Genomic DNA, 10,170 nt, shown 5'->3' on the forward strand with positions numbered 1-10,170 from the left:
TATAGAGGTGGTGGCTTCTTTCTGTAGCTTGGTGAAGCAGAGGGCATCCCAAATAATGTCTTATCCTTTCTTAGCCTTTCATAGCCAGCGCATGGCTATGTGCCGAGATGTGATGTGCCTTGTCGTGAAGCCAAATAGTTTCTAGGAACATCTTGTAGCATAGGATGGTGGTGGCCTTCTTGTGGTTTCCTAGCTTGTGCTCTGACACGGTCTCACCAAAGTGCTTCACCATGTACTCATCTTTGGTTGGGGCGATGTCTATTAAGACGACCACGGGAAACTTCAGGCACTCAGCCCACCAAGTCTTTTGTGAGCGTGGTCTCGACATCGTGCAGGCTAATGGTGGTGCCTACTTGCAGCTACCTTACAAGGTCTTCTACTTCGAGATGCATAGGTATTGTGTGCCACGATATGTTGAGGGAGTTTGCTAGGCGGGTGATTCCTAGCCATTGTTGCACATCACTGTGCTCTCGGTGATGATGTTGTTGAATGGCTCAAAGTTCACCATGCCTACATGGAAAGCAGGTCTTGCACGAGAAGAGAGAGAGACAACAGTTTTTTGCAGAGGTGAGGCAAACTCTTGTGAAGAGCTAAGAACAGGAATAGGGTTGTTTCTTCGCGCGAGAAGCAAAACTGCATGCAAATAGATAGATATAAAAAATTGATGACAGTGCGCGATAATCCAAAAATAGTGCATTATGGTGTGCATGATTGCCATGCAGCCATCATCGAATAACCATGATGAAGGGGTACTGAATTGTTCGACTGCCTAGGCGAATCTACAATGATTTCTCTTGTAAGTGTGCTCGTATTAATGTGATGGATTCCCAGGTAGTGTATTAGTGGTGGCACCACCTCATAAATGAATGGATTAGGTGGCATCGGCCCAGTGTACGATTGCCTCACGATTGCAGCAGGCAGTAACTATTCATTGGCTTCTAGAAGCGCTCATATGTGAGCATCCTGAGGAGGAATGTTCCATAGTAGAATCTTTCCATGATCCAAAATGGTCCAGTCCAGCTTTAGCTTCCCTGGATGCGGACCCATCCATGACTAGAACAAGAGAACCGGATCTTCTTTTGAATAATTGAAACTTGGTATATTGGGCAACCAATTTCTTCCTCCACTTCTGGATCACTATGGTGATAAAGAAGCTTTTGAATTGATCTTTGTCCAGTTGGAGAAGCTGATCTAGACGATGATGTAGGGATTCCTCAAGGCTTTGTTATGGCTCACCCCCTAACCCTCCTTTGAAACACATCCAACAAGAGATTACTTGGTGAACTACAACTGTCATCATGAGGATCCTTCCAATGGCCGAGGTCGTAACCCTTGAGGACTCCAAGCTCTACAACTCCTTGAGAAGCAATTCCACTGTGCCTCCCCCCATGAACGTTACCACACCTGCGGGTTGCACTACAGGTACTCGTCTCTCCTCTCACCTCACTTCACTCACACACATTCACTAGCATGCATTAGAGAGAGAGATTATCAAGAGCATTAACGAGAGAAATATTCAATTATAAAATGGGAGAGTATGTATTATGAGAGAAATTCACTTATATACATGGTCATAAGTGTTTACACTCACTTAAACTATGGCCCGCCATGCACTACTTTAGGCTCATCAGAGGCCAAATACTATTACAATGAATACTCTCATAATATATCGATGAAGTACATCACTTAGGACTTCATCCTAACTTGCTACCACATGCTCTTGAAGCGGGAATCGCCTTAAGTATTCCATCACACCATTACGGGTGCCCGTCCAAATTGTAGATTTGGACACCATTGCTTCACATCTTGAATGTATAACCCTTTGGTGTATCTACCTTGACTTCTTGATGTAAGATAATGGTGGTAGCTCTTGTTAACCCTAGGAATGGATTAACATCCTCCCCTTCTTGATGGGGAAATTGCATCCTCGTGAAAGCAATCGCATCCTCGTGATCGCATTGAAGATCTTTGTCTGGGTAGAATGGACAAGCTTTGTCATCGATGGCTTGATGTTGATTGATGTTCAATGGTCTTTGTCCCTCCGGGAAGGACTAAGAAAAGCTAGTAACTGTTAGTGAATGAAAAGGTTAGACTTGGTTTATTGGGAATTCTTAATGGGGTGGGGGCTGGGGTTTTTTGTCAATGATTACATTTTTATATTTGTGTGAGCATGTTTGTTTTTGTGTGTTTTTTGCTCACTTTGTTTTTGGCAATCATAAGCAAGGTTACATGTGATTTGTGTTAGTGGGGATGCTAAGAGATGTTAATAATGGGATAGAAGAGAGGGAAGGATCCAGAGGAATGTAGACATAATCATCTGAATGAGATAGTGATTCTTAGTTCCTCATTTGATTCATTGAAGCGACATTCATGGTTTGAAGAAAGTGGCCTTCGATGAAGTCCTTTTGTGTGGCAGGATTCTTTTCAAATGTTGTTGAGTAGGACCTATTCATGCATGCTTCTTCCCATGCGCTTTTTATGTATATTTAAATGCTCTTAATGAAGAAGATATACATGAAGTACAAGAATTGAGTTAAAGAGACTCTTATTAAGTTGCTATTTTTTGTTGAAGTGGGCACTTGAGGATTGAAAGAATTATGTCAACTTGCGAGGCTATATTATCTTCACTAAGGATTGGAGATTATTGATTTGTGAAGATGGTTGCATTGTTTGGAGAGAGGTTTATAATTTGAAGGAAAATTCCAGGTGATGGATTGTACCATTGACCAGCAGGCTTTCGTCCACCAAAGCCCCCCCATCTAGAAATGTACCTGGAAGTTGTCGAACGATGGTGAGGCTTTGGTGCAAATGTTCTTTAGTGCATGAGTATGGATTTGTACTCATGGAGTAACTGCTACATTAACATATTCAAAAGACTAGTAAGCGATAAGCTTAACCAGATTTAATGGCTATTGAAGATCCTTGGGAGTTGGTTGTGATATTTTACCACTTCTAGGTCGGCTATAGGTGTGACTCCCTTGTTTTTTTTTTTTACTACCACCTTATGAGCAACAAGTTCTTGTGGCTACACTCTTTTATGAGGGAATAGGTTCTTATGTCTGCTATGTAGCTTTTGCACTCATGCTTCATATCCAGAGGGGTAAAGAGAGCATTGTGAGTTTGTCTTTGATGCACTCATAATCTCTGTTGTTGTAGTAGACATGGAAATTGATTCTTGAATTTTTGGCTTAAATATTGTGGAGGCGATATGTAAGACTGCGCTGATGGGTTACCATTAGGGTTGCTTGAACACACAAGCTCTTGTGTAGGTCCTGAATGCACGAGAGTGGTTAAGTGACTTACTTAGTGTTGCTTGGGCCTCCATTCTTGTCGAACTTTAAGTAATAAAGCTATTGGGGTTGAAGTCGGTGGTGAGGCTTTCTTCACGTTGTTCAATTTTGGCAACCATATGATGGGATTACCATCATAGTATCCTTGTTGTTGAAGCACATGCATAGGCACCCATCTTTGATGTACATTATAAACTGGTGGGGCTGATGTCTTTGGTGCCGAGGTTTGTTTCTTTGAACAGGTTGAGGGGACTTTTTGAAGTGCTTGGGAATCCAAGCTTTGGTATTTTCTTGGTAGTACCCTTGTGCTTGTAGTAATCTGTTTGGTATACACACTTGTTGATTTGGTGGAGCTCTTTGAGGAACTCGCATAGGCTTTTGTGGACGGTGTTGTGGAGTACTTTTACCTTTCCTTGTCCTCTAAGTGCTGCGTTGAGAAAGAGGCTTTGACTGTCGAGGTACCCAAATTTGATTGGCACCTTCGTAGTAGCAACAAGTGGTTGCTTCTCCTCCCACACTTTGATACCATTAAGATACCTTGATTTGTGTTGTCTTGGTGGAGTTTTATTTTTGGTGGAAGGGGAAGGCTTTGGGACCTCCTTCACATTTGTTGGCACTGAGGCTTCAGGTTTAAGACTCATGGGTATTTTTTATAATGATGAGGCTAGATTATCTTGTAGAGTGGCTATCAATGATGATGCTTTCGAGTATGCAATTGTCTCCTTTGGTGAGGTTTGCCGGTTGATGAAGAGGCATAGGCTCCGAGGCTTTCCTTTTGAGTTCCTTATTAGACATAGATGGTTGCGTAGGGGAAACTTCTTTAAGAATAGCTATTGATTGCGTGGTTTTTGCATCGAGCTCCTTCGGTGAGGATGGGGTTGAAGGAGTAGATGCTTTATTGGAGTCGATCATTAACATAGATTGTAGGTCATTATGTAGAGGGACTTTTGTGGAAGAGGCTTGTAACCTTTTATGTTCAGCATCATAGAAATCCATTAAGGTTGGATCCTCTTCCTTGTAGTATGGTATTGTCAACTTTGTGTTATTGACCATCATGATGACCCTATCTCTAGTAGCAAGCATAGTGGTGCTTGGGTAGCAACAATCCATTTATGCCCCAAGATCAAATCTACTTCCAACACATACTCAACCACAAAAAACTTGCAAGTAAGTGGATTAGTTTCAATATACATTTTAATATGTTCAAAGTACCCCAAACATGGCATGTTCAAGTCTTGTGTAAAGTTAATTCTTTCAGAATGAGCCGTGAGTGTTGTTTGACGTAACAAATCCCATAACTCGAGGGTCATAAGATTGTGTTCTCATGTAGATAAAGTTATGCTTAAGCTCCTCCCGTAATAGCAATTATACAATGCCTGGAGTGTTCAAGGTGGCTGTTTGCATGGATTCATCTATTGAATACAACATGTCACGTATCCAAGTTCCACCAACAAGGAGACGACATCATACTCAAGGGAATCTAGGGTAACATGAAATATAAATTCCACATCTCCACCGATTATTTGAGTAGCATAGCTAAAGTAACTAGGAACTTCAATGTTTTGTCCATTAGCTCCTCTTGCAAGACCATTGTCTGTAGGGATGAGTTTAGGTTGTCCCAATGACATCCAAGTGTCTATTGTCATAATGTTATGAGTAGCTCGAGGGCTAATCAATGTGCGTTTGCACTTAACATCATTGCCTCCTATATAGGGAAATCCAACCATAGCATGATAGAATCTTCAAGAGAAACCATGGATATTTTAGTTATTGTTTCAGCCTTCAGATCCCGTTTTGGTTTCATATTCCCATTAACTTTTGTCCTCTTTTCGGCTCTCAAGTTTTTAAGAGTATCCAATGTGAACAATGGAATGCTTGGTCCTTTGAGAATTCGAAATGAGATCTATTTGGAAACTTGCAAATGATCACAGTCTCGTTCTATGAATCTCTTTATGTCTTGGTTCAACTTATGTTGAGCCCTTAAAGGTGAAAGTGCAAATGTTATGTTGGCTTCACCACCATGAGAGAAGAGAATTCCTCTAAGACTTCTTTAATTTCATAAGGGATTCAACCGTTTAATTCGTGCAATATGTTTCTAATGACTCTTCTTTAGAGAGTATGTCTTCCTCTCGAAAGGGGAAGTGATACTCCTCTGGGTTTTGTATTTTGGTTGCTTTTTTAGAATTAGCATTATGAGGTTCAATCAAAATCGGTGATCCTATAAGACACAACCATGCTAAGCATGCTCTCCCGAGCTTGTTTTTTGTGTCTGCATATGTCATATAATCATGATTTTCAATTTGGGGTGGTTGGGTGGGTTCTAGTTTCTTGATTGGTCTCTAGGTGCATTGAGTGAAGAATTATAACTTGGTTCATCTTCACTAAGTGACGTACTAGAACTGTTTCATCTTTTGTGATGAACCATCGACTAGCTTTTCGCTCTAAGCATAGGTTCAACACATGTACCTTGGTGGGGCAATTGGGATTTCCAAAGGCTTCGCATAGCTATTCAAACATTTCAATGGATTGAATAGGATCAATTGTTCCATTATATTTTCCCCCATAACTGTGGAAATCTGTACATCCGTAATTTTGTATGAGTCACTTAGGCCGTATGTGAGTGCTATTATGTGAGTGCTATTGTGCATACCAAGATATACTTGTTACCAATAATTGGGCTGATGGTTTGCTCATGGTTTGAATGAACCCACGAAGTCAAGGCCCCATTTCTAGAATGGTTCTAGATAGGGGAAAGATCGAATTGTGAGGCACTGGTATCTGTCAGTTAGTTGGCTAAGTCACTGGCACACATCACACTGTTTGGCCCATTTGTAGGCATCACCGATTTACGGAAGGCCATCAGAGACCGGCTTAGAGGATCTTCCTTCATGTTACTTCTCCTATGAAGTGAGTGCCACTGATTCCTTGATGGGATTCTCTAAAGGACACTTCTTGTTCGTGAGGTGGAATACACCTCCAGAGGATCTGATCAATGCCTTGCTTATATAGCTGGCCGCATTACTTGGAAAGACTAGCTTCGGACAGCTATCCAATTTCTTTGATCTCGAGAAAGGTTATCCTCCATCAGACCGATGGCCACAAATGCCAACATTTCATCATACCAGATATGGGGAATCGACTGCTTCTTCTCTATGAATAGCTCCACATCCCCGGTAGATCATTTGCTACTCCAATCTAGGCTTCACTAGACTCTAGTCTTGACAAGTAATCTGCCACTGCATGGCTTGTTCCTGGGGTATGCACAATGCTGAATTTGAATTCTTAAAGAATCAGCATCCACCTAGCCATCTTGCTTCTGGGAATCTCTACTTATCAACAAGATAGAGCAAGGCGGAATGATCCACATGGAAGGTGAACGTATTGCCCACCAACAAATAGTGGCGAAACTTGTTGATCGAGTAGATCATTGCCAAGCACTTCACTATGAGTGTGTGCTAATTTTGATTAGCATCTGATAATATTTTGCTGACGCAGTAGACTAGTCAGAACCATTTTTTTGGCCTCCTACATCAGGACACTTCCTATGGCCACATCTGAGGCATCCACGAACACATGGAATGGTAATTCCCAATTGGGTGCTTGGAATACAAGTGTTTCGAATAGCAGCAGCTTGAGTCACCAAAATGAAATGTTGCATTACTCCGTCCATTCGAGGTTAGCTTGCCTCAACTGTTGGTTCAATGGCATTTTCATCTATGCCAGTTGGTGGTTTAGGGGAGCTGCTACATGCACTAAATGGCAGAGCATTCGGTTGTGCCATCTGACTTGCCCCAAGAACCTTCTTAGCTCCTTTACACTTGTCGGGATCGGAGCTTTCCAAATCACTTCCACCTTGAACATGTCTTGCAATGCCTTCTTAAGATACTATGTGGCCAAGGAGCATACCGCTTTGGATGGAAAAGGTGAATTTAGTGGGCCTCAGCAGACTCAGTCTAGAGACTTGGCATTTGGCCAAGCACACCCAACAGGTTGTGAGATGTTGGGATGATTTCCCAAAGACACTGAAATCATTGATGAACACCCACATAAATGTGGTTAGAAATTTAGCGAAAATCTCCTTACGCTGGAATGTGGCAGGGAGAATTCTTGAGCCCGAAGGTCATTACATTGGATGCAAAGGCTCCCCATTTGGGTGATGAAGGTTGTCTTCTCCCGATGTACTGGTGCCATTTGGACTTGATTGTAGCCAATGAATCCATCCAAGAATGAGTACATCTCATGGCTACATCTAGCACGGAGTCTATGAATGACAAAGGGAAGGGGTCTGAGGTTGTAGCGGCATTCAACTTCCTGTAATCTACACGGACCCGGAGCTTTTGATTCTCCTTGGGAACAATCATGATCAGTGAGACAACTATGTTGCTCGATCGATTGGATATATGAATCCAATGTGCAACAGTTTATCCAATTCCTCCTTGACCCTTTTGACATAGTTGGGATTCATCTGGTATAGGCTTCATAAAAATCTTCGGCCTCATCAGAAAATTGCTCTTCACTCAGCGGATCGGGCTGATCAATGGGAACTTTATTCTTATGATAAAGGGTTGATCAATATCTCTCCATTATCCCGACCACATCGACATTAAACAAGCTGATCAGATTTGCATTCTGCTAGAGATATTCCTCCTCTTCACCTCAAGGTCTAATCCTTCCAGCATGGTTACTCCCTTGGCTACCTTCAGCCGGAGAAGGATTCTCCACTTCTTGGACTGGCTACTACGGAAATCTTGACTTTCTTATTTCCTCGCCCGATAGTTATCCTATCTGCATCCCAGTCTTGCTTAATCCTTTCCTACCTGAGCCATGGTCTACCCAATAACATTCGGTAGGCACCTTTTATGTCCTCCATGTGGAGCACCACTACTACAATCTGGAAAGTGAATCCAGAGACTTCCAATGTGAGCTCGTGGATTAATCTGAGTGACTGAACTCGCCATTGATCTGTCATTTTGGCGTGAACAAGACTTAATCCAAGCATTCTGCATGTCAGATCCCATCTTCTCAATCCAAGCATTCTACATGTCGTATCCGATAAGATGACTCCTAATCCGCCATCTAGCAATACTTCTACTATGTCCAAACAACTTGACTTGGATCATTGAGATGGCTTCATCATCGTAAATCGGGCTTTCAGTGGAGTTCCTGTCCGCTCTATGTGTAGGGATTCCACAAGCTATGAGGGCGTCGTCTTATCCTCTTGGGGCATCAGGTGGCACAACAGCTTCTCCCTAAAGTTTGGCACCAATTTGAGGAGTTATTCAACCAACATATGTATTGGCTACCGCTTCAGATCTTCCCACAAATCGTACGACCGCGTTTTTGATTTTGTGAGCTTACTTCGGCTCTCCTCCTGCTTCGGTGTCTCCACACCTCTTTCCGGCCATGGTGTCTCTGCGCCTTTCTTTGGCCGCTGCGGTGTCTTCGCACCCTCCCATCTGGTTGTGGCAAGGGGACTTTGCCTCCCTGATCTAGGTTCATCGGCGGTATGCTAACTTTGGCTTTCTACCTCAAATCGGCATGGGCCTTTCTGACATGCTACTTTTCCACCCAATCGGACACCTCCATCCATACCTTGTTCTTTTCTTGCCAGGTGATAACTTTTTGCTTCCCCCTCTTATCCAAGGTCAGTTCTTTCCCCACCTTCGGAGTGTCGAGTTGCATGGATCGTGTCACCACCATGGCTGATGATTTGGCCACCTTTGTGGTGGTTAGCTTGATTACTTCTTGCTCATCTAGAGCTTGGATTTCCATGGCATTTACTATCAGTGGGCTTGATATAATGAAGCCTAGGCCACCTCATCCTTGTGCTTCCTCGAGCTCTCATAGTTAGATTTATGATGGCCTAGGGCATGGCTATAGAAGCACATGAAAGTGGGCTCTTGAGCACCGGGCACATCCCTGGGAGGAAAATTCCCATGTGGGTGGAATGGTAGCCTTCGGTATGGATCCTATAGAGCTATGGTGGGGCGGGTCGAATGGTCACCACCACGGGGGCTTCAACTGCAGGCACTCTCTGCCCATTATATCTACATGCCTTTTTTGTGTGTGTGATAGTTCGGTAAATGGCACACCAAAGCTCATTTAACCCATATTCTTCGGATCCATGACCATGATTTTGACACCTCAAACACCAAGTGCATGAGCCACTGTAGCCAGTTCCTTGGTTGTTTTTCCTGCCTTTTTGCTCTTTGACCATGCCTTGCAATCTTCCTCCTCCTTCTCTAATACCTCACTTGCAGTTGAGTGATTAGAATCATCCTCCTTTAAATATAAATTGTATGTGTTTGCATGTTATATAGGCAACTTTTTTTGCCTCCCTTTGAGTGAATTCTATACATGAACACCAAGGAAACTCCACTACTATTACATAGCATGGTAGCAATGCTATGCCAAACAATGCTGTGTGTAATATGCTAACAATGTCATGCCAAATAATTCTATGTATGCATGCTATCCTTGTGACAAACCAATCAACAAAGAAGTTACAATAAATTTTGTAAATCAGTATCAAAGTTATGAAATACAATCTATTTCTAGAAGGTGCTTCCTAATACACACTATTATTATGATACTTTTTAAGTAATATATTAATTTCAAAATTAATTTGACAATAATTAGGTGCTCTTCCAAAAAGAAACTATTTTTAGTTTTTTTGTAAACCTAGCTTGCAAAAATTTTATGATCGTTTTTTTTTAGGAGACCTTTTGTGGAGGACATCTAGAAAAAATGATGTAAGCTCACAATGTTGTTCATAACCAAGTGGAGAATCTCCATATGTTAAGATAGATAGGTTGGGAGCTTGATCTATTTGACCATATCTGGAACAAACCTTTCTAGATCAAACCTTACATACTCATTA

The sequence above is a fragment of the Cibotium barometz genome, chromosome 1, assembly GCF_041138505.1.
Source record: "Cibotium barometz isolate CiBa-2024 chromosome 1, ASM4113850v1, whole genome shotgun sequence".
NCBI classification, from domain to species: domain Eukaryota; kingdom Viridiplantae; phylum Streptophyta; class Polypodiopsida; order Cyatheales; family Cibotiaceae; genus Cibotium; species Cibotium barometz.